Source organism: Rattus norvegicus, chromosome 2 (assembly GCF_021556685.1).
Source record: "Rattus norvegicus strain SHRSP/BbbUtx chromosome 2, alternate assembly SHRSP_T2T, whole genome shotgun sequence".
NCBI lineage: Eukaryota > Metazoa > Chordata > Mammalia > Rodentia > Muridae > Rattus > Rattus norvegicus.
Window position 1 is genome coordinate 138748518 of NC_141535.1, and position 13710 is coordinate 138762227.

Sequence of the window (13710 nt, forward strand, 5' to 3'; positions counted from 1 at the left end):
CCTGTCCTCCCACCCCTGCACATGTCAGCTATGAGGTGCCTATGTCAGGTCTACAGGAGCCTGGCCTCCCATGCCTACCCATGTCAGCTGTAAGGAACCTAGTAAGTAGCAGGTAGAAACAAGGGCAGGTGTGTCCATTTCAGTGCCAGCTTTAAATTTCCATAGCTTAGGTTTTGGTCATCCCTCCTTCTCTCTCTCTCTGAGAATTGGGGCAACCAATGTGCTTACTTTTCTCACAACCATGGTAGCCCTTCTTTTTCTCCCCCCCATTACCTAGAGTTCGACCACTTCGTATCCTGTGTGTAGACAATTGTTCAGAGGTGTTTGTGGCATCATATATTTATGTAGAGCAGAATCAACTGAGGAATTTTCAGAATATATAAAGAAACATACAAATATTGCTATAAAAACCAAGATGCTATAGATGAAGTTGACTGTAACCAGGGAGACTCCGCCCGTCTACACCGTCGGTCGTGAGGCTCTTATTTGGTCTCCCTCCCTTATGTGCTCTAGGAGAGCCCTCTCTCTCTGGACCCCCAGCCTAATATATTGAAAAAGGAAATCAGAAGCCCTGATAGAGTAGGCACGATACAGTGGACCTTTTTGGCTGTCTTAACACTGCCCATGTGATCATATAAGATATCTTAGTCCATGGGGCTAGAAAGATGGCTCAGCACTTTAGGACACTTCCTGCTCTTCTACATCAGGTGGCTCAAAGCCACCTGTAATTCCAACCCTAGGGACCCTGACATCCACTTTTGGCTTCTGAGGGCACTGCACTCACATGACATACTCACACGAAAGTACGTGTACACATAAATAAAAATAAGTCTTAAAAAAATCAGTCTATAGCTGTCATTGTGGCTGGGTACAAATTAACATTAATCTGTACTATGAGGGAAATTAATTAGAATTTAAAATTCTCTAATCAAGATTCTAGACTCTTCTTTCAGACATATTTTTCTCACCTCAGATATATTATGACATAAAGTAAGTTAGTAATGATTTGTATCGGTAATCAATACTCTCATTGATATATGGTTGTTTGATTTATGCGTGGTGGTTAGGAGATATTGTAGTCTTTCATCGGTTCAGTGGGAATATGAAGCAGGCCAGCAGACAGTTACATCAGAAGACAAAAGCGGTTGTGAGAAATAGGTTTGGGGTCTCAAGAAAATGACCACATAATATACGTATTTCTGCAAAGTGAAAAGTATGGCTTCTGCAGAGGGGCATGGGTCCACCCGTAAGCAAGAAGCAAGCACACTGTGAGGTTCCTAACACAAAGGGGTTCTGTGCCTCACTCTGAGCAGAACGCAGGCTCCCTTCTTTGTGCAACTAGTGAATGCAAAGCCGCCTGGTTTCTAGGGAGAAATAAAACCTGAGCATATATTTTGATTTCAAGAAGTGTTGGCCCTAGAGGAATTTGAATTCCTGCTGAGTGGCTTCTTTACAATTTGTCTTAATGGAATTTTGTCTTATTTAACTCTTTGAGAGGAAAGGCTCAACATTCTGTTTACATTTCCCACAGCTTCCTCTGGCTGTCCCAGTCCTTGCTGGGGCAGCAGGAGGGCTGGGCTGTGAAAAGGCTTTCCTGAAAGGTATATAAATCTGTCCTCAAATCTGCCCATAGCTGGGCACCTTTCTGCAAACTGTCCTGGAAGGCACCTATCCACAATGAAAATGTGAGTCCACGCTTTCCAAAAGCCTGAGCAATTTCAAGCCTGTGAGAACAGCAGGGCAGCGGGCTAGCCCAAGTGTGGGGCCTTCTGAGCCTGGAGTCTTGTAGCTGTAGGGAAACCTGTGCCTCTCACTTCACTAACATACCGCGTCCTAGTATATGTGAGAGGACTGGTATAAAATATAGGGTAACAAAGAGCAACAGTACAGAGGTACTGGGACAGTAAACTATAAGCACACCTACGATCAGCGGGTTCCAAAGTGTTGTTCTCAGCTAACATGAAAGGATGGAGTCCTGTCGTTGAGTGATGGATAATTCAAAATGGCTCTGATAGTCAGCCAGCATGGGATTGCTTTGCTGTCTAGGGGTTCAGAGACTTGAACCACAACCCCAGCACACTTCCTTTCAGTCTTTTCTAGTAAGTTCAGAATGGATTTTATTTGCCATTTTATGTACAAAAAACACTCACCAGAGAAGAAAGGCAATATTGAATGCCTCATTTCAGCTAATAAATATACATGAGCATATGTGAACATTTATACGAAACAATTGTTTTGAATTTCCATCTTATTAAGAAATATGAATTTAATACATTTTTCTTTGTTTAATAATTTCCTAACAAGATATATGTTTATGACACTTTGGCTAATTTACTGTAATAATTACAGCTTCAGTTGAACCCAGGAACAAATTCTCTTAAGCATTAATGTCACAGAAGCTTTTTTGATTAAAATATATACATCTATCTATTTTATTATGATATAATTACCAGTGACTCCACACTTTCCAGCATAAAAACACATTATAATTTAGGATAAATGTCTGAAGGAGTAGTGGAATTAAAATATAAACAAACAAAGAAGAAATAATAGAAGAATTCTTGTGATCGTAAACATTGTTCCTGTATTCTTTTGCGGCTATTAATGATACAAAGTCATGACAGTGTTTACACGACTACTGCAATGGGTTTATTTCAAATGCCAAGTGTGCAAAAGTCCAAAACGCAGGTCTTTACACGATTCCTAAATTAAGTAATAAAGTCAGACTACACGTTCAGACCTACATTCTTTGCCTCTAAATTTTATTTCTAGTTATTTTCTCTCTCAACATACATCAAAATAAAAAATACAAAAAAAGTACATGTTTTTTTTAATGCCACGTATTCCATAGACATTTGTCATGATTTACGATGTTTCAGACATTGTTCTGCACTTTCAGGTCCTATTCCCAATCAAGCCTTAAGAAGAAAATCTCTATCCTTCTTGATCTTAAATGTTAGCAGGAGAAAATAAAATGAATACCTAAAGTATGTGTTTGGGGCAATGGTAGGTTCTGTGGGGAAGGTGAAAGCCGGAGAGTGGTGGAGAGGGCGGGGAGAGGCGATTTTAGATGAATGATCAAGGAGAGAAAGCTTTGGGGCAGCCACAGTGAAGCAGACTAAGCTGGGCTTTGGAGTTCACGCCCCGGAGTCTGAGCGTTTTAGAGGTGGAGACAGAAAGATGATGAATTTGAGCCCAGCCTGAACCACACAAATATCTTCAATCTCAGCCTGGGCTACAGAGAAGTCCTTTTTTTTTTTTTTTTAATTAAATCACACCCCCCTACATTGTCCTTGCTACCTGCAGCAGGCAGGAAAGCTGGCCCCAGGGGGACCTGCCTCTTACCTGGGAAGCACACTAGAGCTGATCCTGGGTGCTGGGGAGAAGGGGAGATAGATGAGATAGCCCCCGAGCAAGCGCAGGAGAGCTGTCCCCACAACCTGTCTACACTGCAAAGGCATGGGCAAGTGAGAGATGCCCTCCTCCACCTCGATGCCTGCGGCAGGAAGGAGAGTTGTCTCCCCAGAGTCAGGAGGGCAGAACTGCTCATGCCCCTCTCCAGCTGTGGTACTCAGGAGAGTGGGCCCTGCACCTTGCCTGGGCAGAGGAAAAGCTGTCTCTGGCTGCAGGCTTTGTGGGTGAGCCAGCCCCAGTGGCATGAGAGCACTTAATGAGCTAGCCAGGCCAGTGCTGGAGGGTCACTGTGGGGGCAGGATAACTGGTGTGCTCACCACTTCACATACTTCCTAGGCCCAGGTCCAGAGCTTTGAGTGGGCCCACCCCAACATCTACTCTACTGATGAACTGCTGGAGCTCATCAAGAGGCCGATCCTGAAGATCCAAAGCTACAGGATCTCTGTGACACAGGGCAACGACAGGATACCCTGGAGGAGTCCCTGTGAGAATCCATCATTTCACTCAGGGACCTTGTCTCACAAAACAAAAAACCCTCCACCTGATTTATGGGTCTATCAGGGGGAAAAGAGAGATAGAACTATTCACTAGCTTTCATAAATTTTACTCAAAAATATTACTCTTGATCCCACTCATTCTACCGGGTGCAAACAAGCTACACAGCTGTACCTAAACAGGGCAGGCTCGCAGAGTCGTTCTGCATCCAGATCTCAACAGAAAAGGGCTCGCAGGGGGGCTGGGGATTTAGCTCAGTGGTAGAGCGCTTACCTAGGAAGCGCAAGGCCCTGGGTTCCGTCCCCAGCTCCGAAAAAAAAAAAAAAAAAAAAAAAAACCAAAAAAAAAAAAAAAAAACCAAAAAAAAAAAAAAAAGGGCTCACAGGAAAGTGTCCACTTGTCGAATGAAGAGTAAAACCTGACACAACAGCATTTGAGCATTTTCAGGATTTACTACGCTGTAGATTAGATTCAACCCCTGACCCCATCTTTTATATTTTTCTTTATTGGCTTGAATATATTCCCCCTCGAATCTTTGAAGCAAAGCGCATATCTGTGCACTCATGCGGATCTACAAGCTACCGTGCACTTCCTTACAGGGACGGGCACATCACTCCTCACACGACTGACAGGCGGTAATACAGAGCTTGCCGTCTTCTCCCCAGTACATCAACACTGCTGTGCACTTCAGACATCTGTGCTTTCCATGGGAAATTAGATAGTATTCATTTTCCAAATCAAGCAGAGTCACCGTGTACAGTTACGGACATCACGTGTCCCTCGTCACTTTGGAAAGGTGAGCTCCCAAGGACGTGGATGTCAAAAGGGTACTGATAGACTCCGCCCAACATCCTCCAGACCTCAAGAAAAGCACAATGTATATTTTACCCTAGCATGGAAAGGAAAGTCTCTAATTTTTCTCTCATGTAATTAGGGCTCATTTTTTGTCTGAGTTTGTTATGGTTTTTTTTTTTTTATTTGCCAACTTTCCTGCTGTGTGGTCCTTTTTGACATTAGTGAGTAGTACATAAGCCAAGGTAGTCTCTATAGGCAGCTGTCTACCTAAATACTGCAGTCAAATGTCTGAACATCTGCTAACACTGCCCACCCATCGCTGCTTCCCTCTTTCCTGCCACTGCCTCAGTTCAGACCCTCACAGGCATTCGATACCCCGTGCCTCAGTGATTCCTCGTCTCCCTCTCATCCCCTTAAAGCAGCCTCTGATTCTCTTCCATCCTCTATCTGTGACCCACCTAGGAAAGAACTGGGAGGCTTATCACCGGAAAGAGGGTTAATACCCATAGACAAACCATGTGCCCACTAAGAAAGTTTGGGTGACAACTTTGCACTTTCTCCTTGATATCTTATGGCTTTTGGAGGCAAAAGGAAGGGGTTGGGGGGTGGGGTGTGTCAAAAGTACCCAGATTCTGGAGAGCTTTATTGTTGGAGCGCTGTGTGAAAAATAAGATTTGCCACATCAAAGGGTAAAATGTAGGTATAGCATTACTGAATCCTATTGAATTCTTTTCCTCCTCGGCTGTGATGCACAATTTTCTGCATCATTGTGTCTGAGCCATGGCGCCTATGTAGGTGGTCAAACATTATTCTCTTTTGTTTCCTTGAGGATGTAACTATTGGGATTAAATTCAAACCAACAGACTTTGAATAAAGCAGATGGCCACCCTACTGTGACCACATCTCATCCAACTGGTTGAAGACCCTAGCAAGAGGAAGTTCTCCAGACTGACAGATTTTGGATTTAAACTTCAGCATCAGCTATTCCTGACAGCTGGTTCACTCTGCAGTGTCAGAATTTGTTATCCTCCATAACAGCGTGGGGCCATTCCTTCAAAGAATTTTCTGCTGTTCATACACCACACCACACACCACACACACACACACACACACACACACACACACACACACACACACACACACACAAATCCCTTATCATAGTCTAGTCTGAATCCTTATAAAGAAAATCAGCCAAGGTCTAGACACTGAAACATAGATTCCTTAAGCCAATTGTCCTTGTGATCTTTCAGGAAAAGTTCCAGAATGTACTCAAGGATGGTTTTAAACTGGCTTTTCAAGACTGAGCATCCAAGAGAAGCCACCTTGTCTGGCTAAGGACATAGTAATGCCCCCCCCCCCAAAGAAGCTGTCAACCTCTACAAGGACAAGATGACTACTTAAAACTGTGTAAAAGAAGCCTATAACTCCCCTTTCCTACCATCCAAACAACAAGCAACTTCTCCCTGCTACCAGCCCTCAGGGACAGATCTGAGCCTATGGTTCCTGGCCCCTTTGCAGGTCACCCATTACTAATGTAATGCATTCTCTTCTCCTTGCAAGAACCCAGTACTATATAGCATTGAGTCCTTTGCATTGAGCAAGTCCTTGCTCAAGGTCAGAAACAATGACTGTTGGATTAGAGGTGACTCCACTTGACTCCTTCCAAGGACTAGCAAGGGCTTACTCACCTGTGCTGCTGCCAGATGCTGTTGACCTGGCAGCATATAACCCATCCGTCCATCTGTCTGTCTTTCTCTGTCCTCACATGTTTCTGGATGGCCTCTCTTTCTCCCTTCTCTCCTTCTCATCCCCAACTTCTCTGCCCTCATGACTTTGCTCCCATCTGTCTGCCTCTACCCCTTCTCCGGGCCCTCACTCTCCTCCCTTCCTCCCAAATAAACCTTCCTTATACCAGGTCTGTCACATGGTATGATTTCCCATGGAGCACCTTGGCACAGGCCTGCCAGCTACCCCAACCCACTGCCATATTATATTTCATAATAGACTAGATTAAAATGGTTCATAACTGTATTTCTAAGATTAATATAATATCTCCTTGCTATTGCCAATATCCATTCCTTTAGAGAGTTAGGGTTAGATGTTGTTTGCTTTGTTATATTTTTCTCACTAACCAGATTGTGGTTAGCAGGATAATATGGACTGGGAGCTTTTCTTTGATAAAATGTGTCCTGATGAGATTTGAGATTTTACAAGACTGGGAGGAGCTAGGGGAAAAAAAGTAATTTGTTAGGACACTGGAATTCTTGGCCTCACATCTTTCTACTAACTGGGCAGTCTTTCTTTTTCTCCTTTTACTTTCTGTCTCACCCTCTCCTCCTCCACTGCCCCATCCCATGTTGCCCCGCCATTTCTCTAGTGTTTTCTCTGAATGAATAAACACAAAGTCTGTATGTTTTTCTTTCTGTACTCAAATTTCTCCATCTGTCACCACTGTCACACAGGTTAGTGACCAGCTGTGACGAGGCAAACTGAATGTGCTTCAGTTTAAATGTGCCTCCAAGGTGCTAACTCCAAAGGGAAAGAAACTTTTACATTATCACTAATTTACCTGACCTTGTTCTCACTCCTGAGTGACAGATACTCCACTATCCCAAGTTGCAGGAGGCAACTTGATCAATGGGAAGGAAGCTGAAGGAAACATCAGGCAATAAGTCAGTTCTCCTGAATGATGTCCTTATTTAAGGAAATTGAATTACCAAGCACATAGTAGAGACATGGGTGCTCAGACAAGGAACACGCTTGTGAGACATGCACCTATATGCACCATCTAGTCCCTTGAGTTTAAGTTAGATTTTTAAATACTCAGTAAATTCCTGAGCTAGATCTTTTTGAAGAGGTCTATTAAACTCCAGCACTCTCTATTAAATGTGCTATGATAGCTTCTTGTGTGGAATCCAAGTGTTCTGCAGGACCACCCCTTCATCATAAGTTCCCACAGGGAGAACTCATGCAAAAGTTTTAGCATTATTCTTGGGGGCATTGGGGGACATAAGACCTGTTTGCCAAAATCCCACCCAAGGAGGAGATGGGATCCAAGTTTCCTAATCTTTAAAAGTGATGATGATCAGGATTTCAAAGCCTGTATTGACTCCCACAAAAGTTTTATCTACCTCAGAAACTGTTTAAAACCTGCAACCTTGAAGGGGGGAGGTTCTGATGCTAAGATCCTGTTTCCCAATTGGTTCTTGATTTGCCGGTAAAGAAAGCCTGAGGTCAGTTGATGGACAGAAGGTACAGGTGGAACTTCTGGGTCCGAGGAGGTAAAGGCAGACATAAGGAAGGAGAGAGGAAGTTCTGTCGTGCTTTGGAGGGAGAACACAGCAACCATTTGAGGTCTTGAGGGGAGCTGGGGCCTGTGGGTGGCCAGGGACTAGGTGGAACTAGCCAGTGAAGTTTAGAACAGATAGAGAGATGGAGATAATAAATTGGTAAGGGCACACTTTTCCAGTCGGGAGATATCAGTACCCAGCGATTGTGCCAAGAAGGCAAGTAGAAAAGGAACAAACTGTATGCGTTGTCTTTTGTCTGAGGATTCAAGGAAAACTGGGTGGGGGCTGTTAGCACAGCCTATCTCCTGGAACAAAGGTGGGTAAAACAAAATTGAGGCTAGGTGGGGGCTGGTAGCATGGCCAGTCCTAGAGCAAAGGTGGTATCATAAGACTACACACTATACAACCTAACTAGAAGGTCAACCTTATCCTAAAGTCTCAGATCTACCAGGGAGCATAAAGGTGGTCAAGGGCTCAAGTCATACTTTTCAATTGACAGATTCAAGAGTCAGTTGCTTCTGGAAACCTGACTCCTGATCCCATCAAGTCCCATGTTGAAGGAACTTTTCAGACTGGAAGGCTACACGGAAGTAAACATGACAGGAACCATCACTGCCCCTGTCACTCAGAAGAGCCATCTGCTCCAGAGTTGAAGCCATTCTCTATTAAATTCACCAGCATGCTAATTAAAGAATGACCGGAGGATGGTGACTTTGCCAGATGCTCGGAAGATACATCACTGTCTTTTTAGGTGGTTAGGCAAACATTTAATTAAACCTGCAGCTGCCGTCTGGTCAACCCCACGAACACAGCTAAATCTCATTTTATCTGAGAAATTGATTTTGTATTAGTGTCATTCAAGGAGTAAAACAACTTAAAACAAACTTTTGTCAAATACTTAATGTCTTTGTTCATGATTTAATTACACTCATTGGTAATTATGTAAGGGTGACTTGAACGAGGCATTGCTTGGAGTTCTGGTTGTCTCTTGATAACTAATCAAATATCTCCTGGATGATGTCCTTATTTAAGGAAATTGAATTATAAAGCACCTCAGTAGAGGCATGGATGCTTTCTATTACATTTTACTCTGGTACATGAGTTTTAATATATTTGAAAGGCAGAAATTATTCATGGTTGAGAAAACGAAAATGGAATATGGCATTAGAATCTGTCGTTATGAGATTCTTACAAATGATCACTGCGACCCCAGTCAGCACTGTGGGCCTAAACCAGCACTCCTTCTCCGAGAAATGTTCAGCAGCTTTTTTTTTAAAAATACGAATTTTGTTTGAATTTTGGATGTATATATGCTCTTTACCCTGTAAGTGTACATCTATTTTGATCGGCAGTTGGTTATTGTTTGTTTGTTTGTTTGTTTGTTTGTTTGTTTGTTGGCTTTCTTTTGGTTTTTTTGTTTTTGCTTTTCCTCTGTAAAACATGCTGCATATCATAAGACTCAAAAACAAACCACAACACCGATGAATGGAGGCTTCTGGTTAAGAGTTTACCTTGAGCTGGGAATATAGCCTACAGTGGATAAGAAATGGGAGTTGAATTCTCAACACTGAAAAGAAAAATTAAGATGTTATCTTAAGCATGAATCCATCGTGACGACTGAGTAAAAACTCTTACACTAGAGAACTCTTGGTGAAGAGCCCAAATGTACTGCAAATGGGCAAAATAGTAATGGAAGTTCTAGGTCTGATTAGAGCCTCAGGAAGGCAGTCCTCCTGGAGGCAGCCAAGGTGACCTGCATAACTGGTCCCTAGAGGGTTGCAGCTGTGTAGCTCCCAGGCTAATTGGCCTGGAGGAGCAGAGGGAGGATGGGCAGTAGAGTGGAAAACCATCAACACTCACCCTGGATATGTTGTTATGCCAGGAAACATTCATGAACCCCAGAAAGACCACCAAGGAGCCGAATCCGATGTAATCACGTTAGGATGTCTTTAATCTCGAGTTTGGGCCACACCGTGGTCTCAGATGAAGGAGAATGGGAGGGAGCTCAGGGCCCAGTTTCACGCAGAAGGGGGTACCTAGCCTTGGTACACATCTGATGGGGGGTGGGCATTATAGCCTTTAACATATTGGCTGGTGCTGTGAGCCAAATCATAAACTTAACTTCTGTTTTCTTCCCAATTGGTGGTTGTCAGGAAGTGAAGTGTCAGGAGTGGGCTTGTAACCTGAGGGTAGAGATTTTGGGGGAATAACCTGGAAACTCATGTTAGATGTAGGTCTTGTTGGGGCGGGGTGGGGAGTAACCTGGAAACTGGTTTTAGACACAGGTCTGTTGGGGAATAGCCTGGAAACCTGTGTTAGGTACCAGCTCGTTAGTGAATGTGAGTTCAACTTTAGGTCAGGTTCTCTAAGACGGAGTCCGGACAAAGAAGATTTGGTCTCTCAGTGCCACAAATGCAGCCCAAAGAGGATGACCTTCTGTGGTAGGGGATTGCTAAATGGGTGGAAGAATTCATCCTTGAGCCAGAGTGGGGAAAAAACAAGTTTAGTTGACACCCTGGGAAGAAAGCCCTGGACGTGACAGGAGAGAAGAACTACCGTGTGCTGAGAGGCTGCAGGGTCTCCTCTGCTCTGAGCGAACCACACTGTGCACAATTTTCAAGCATGCAACTTCCTCCAAGCAAATGAGGGCAGTCCCGGTTGGGCAGTGTGTGGTCCTGAGTGGTTAGAGTGAACAACTTTTCGTGTAATTTCCCATCATGCAGTTCCCTGAGAGGCAAGTGACAACAGCCTTGTGTTTGGTCCTAGGTAGTGGCTGGTTTAGATGGCCACACCATTTTTTCAGTCCGTTGTTCCACTTTTCCAGCAGAATGAAGGGACAAGGGAGAGGACCAGACCTGACTTCAAAAGGAAAGTCATCATCCCAGGAACCAACCCTAACCTGTCCCCAAGTTATTAGTTCCAGGAAGTAGGCCATAAGTCATCAACTCCAGGAACAAGACCATAAAATCCTCCATCCAATGAACAGCCTGGAGACAACCATAAGGATGGGGAAATATCTTATCGCAGGATGGGCCATCTGTGCTGGGCAGCCTTATATGGATTGGGTATCTCATCCTGTGGCTAGATGTTCATGACACAGAAATGCAGTCCACTCAACCACCTGGACACAAGCCAATCAGAAACTGATCCATGTAACATCCCAGTACACATCAATGAAGTTTTAGATTACCTAACCATAGCTAAAATTCCCCTAATTTCCTATATAAAGGCCTGTGTGCCTTTGTCTGAGATTGGCACCATTTTCGTAAGTGGCTGACCCTGAATGCACCCTTCTTGCTTTTGTGAGATAAACATACTCTTGCCAGTTGCATATGCGAATGCTGGTCTCTGGACAGTGCTGTTAGACTTAGCAAGTTCTTATATTTTCTGGACCCGGTTTGTGTTGATCTTTCAAACTCAGGCTTCCCTTCACTCCTGGTCCCCTCCCTGTTGCCTGGCATCCTTGTAAAAACTACTTACCATCCACGAATAAACCAGCTCTTCATCTCCACTTCCCAGTCCAAGACTGTCTTCCTCCCAAGCAGCTGGTAGAAAGTTTACACAGAAGTCCAAAGAGAGTTTACTTGGGGAGGTAAGATACTTTCTGTTCAATGCAGTAAATAGTTTACTACTCTTGGAATCAGCAGCTTTGGTAATTTACCAACAGTAGAATAACAGCCCCTTCCCAGTAAGAAATGAGGTTATGAAGGGCTCTCTAAGAGTCCCAATCATTGGGGTTGGGGATTTAGCTCAGTGGTAGAGCGATTGCCTAGCAAGCGCAAGACCCTGGGTTTGGTCCCTAGCTCTGAAAAAAAAGAAGAAAAAAGAGTCCCAATCATTACAGATAGCTTTCCCCCTTTCCTTTTTCCTCTCCTTTGCTAAACCATAGATTACATTCCTAAAGCTAGCCCCCATGGACTATACCCTAATTTGTCCACTGACTCATTCCTGAGACTAAACACCAAGAGCCACCAATCAAAATTCATTATTTGGCTACACTAGCCAAACTATCCAATCAGGACTTACCCACCTACCCCAGCACAAACTTCCCCCTTTTCTCCTTAAAACCCACTCCTGCAGAGACACCTGCTGCTTGGTCTCTGCCTTCTTACAATCCAGAGGCTCATTGTAAGAGTTCAATGCTATGGCTCAGATCTCCATGTTAAATGAGCCTTTTGAGGATCGTCTCTGAACATCAAGTTGAATTTCCCAATTGAAAAAACTGGATGAACCGATCAGGAGGTGTCAACCTGACGTAGGGCCTTCTGGCTTCAGACTTAGAATTTTCTGCAACCCAGAAAGAAGATCTTCCAGAGCGACACAAACTTAAAATATTTTTCAAATCTGAGTGTTTGGCTCCTTTGAAGCATAAAACCCATTTGTCAATGTCTCCACCAAACTAACGTGAAAGAGTGATGGGGCACAAGTTGACTGAACTTGGGAGCCTACACCCTTGGCTATTGTCCAAGGATGTGTGGCCCATCAATGCAGCTGCCCAGCGTGTTCTGCCTCAGACATGTGCTGAGCTTAAAGATATAGAAACCAAATCTCTAAATTAAATACTGTGGCTCCAGTTGTTTGCCAGTATCAGCTGGCTGATCCGGCTGAATCCTCTCTAGAGAGACACTGAAAGTGGAAGATATACATATTTTTTAGATTGCATTTTTTTCTTAAAACACAAAGTTAAGGGTTTCTGGACTTTATTTTAGTCAAGACAGGATCTTACATGTCTCTGTCTGGCCTCCACGTCACTGTGTAGCAAAAGACGGTCTCGAACTCCTGGTCATTTCGCCTCTACCTCCCATGTGCCACCTCCCCATGTTTCTGCTGTTCTGGGATTGAACCCATAGCTTAGGGCTCTGTAGTTGAACGCTCTCCCAGCTGAGCTGCATAGCTGGTGCTGCCTGAGGACTCTTAAAGCTGTAATTCACTCTATCGTAGTAGAGGTGAAGACTGGGAGTGTGGTTTGGTGGAAGAACACACATGCTTAGCCCGCAAGAGGCCCTGGGTTCCATCCCCAGCATTCCTCCCTCCAGATTTAATTCCACATGATAAAGTAAATGAAGAGCTCGACATTTTTCTGCGAGTCAGTAAATAAGGAGGAAAAAATGCTGGTTACCTGTTGCAGTATATTTTAAAAAGCTTTCTTTTAACCCACATTAGTGCCCATACCGTAGGGCCACTTGGCATCTGTGGGATATTTTCACCTCAGTCAACAAAGCATCTCACCCGTTAGGCTCCATCACACTGCTGATGGCTACTCTCTGAGCCCGGCAGCAGTCTCTCTACCCATCTAGTTCCCAAGGCAGGTTGTCACCATGCTAGACATACACATCCCAATTCCGTGGCAAGCCCAGTGTCCTGCCACCACACACTCTCTTGAGCTCTATGAAATTGCCGTATGAAAGAACACACAACATAATAACCTCTGATCCAATTGATAAGATATAAATGCCCACCTAAATAGGATACAGTTCGCTCATCTAGACATGTAAAATCCTGTACGCATCCATCCCTTAAGGATAGTCATAACAACCTGTAAATGTGCAGAGAGAAACCTTAACATCCACCTCCATGGTCAGCTCGGCTGCTCCCATCTCCCCTCACTCCGGTCTCCTCCTCCTCTAAAACTTTTCTCCCTCCCAACCTTCCTTCTCATCTAATGACAGGCCTCATTCTATCCTGTACCTGCCTTCACCTGCCTAATGACGTCAAC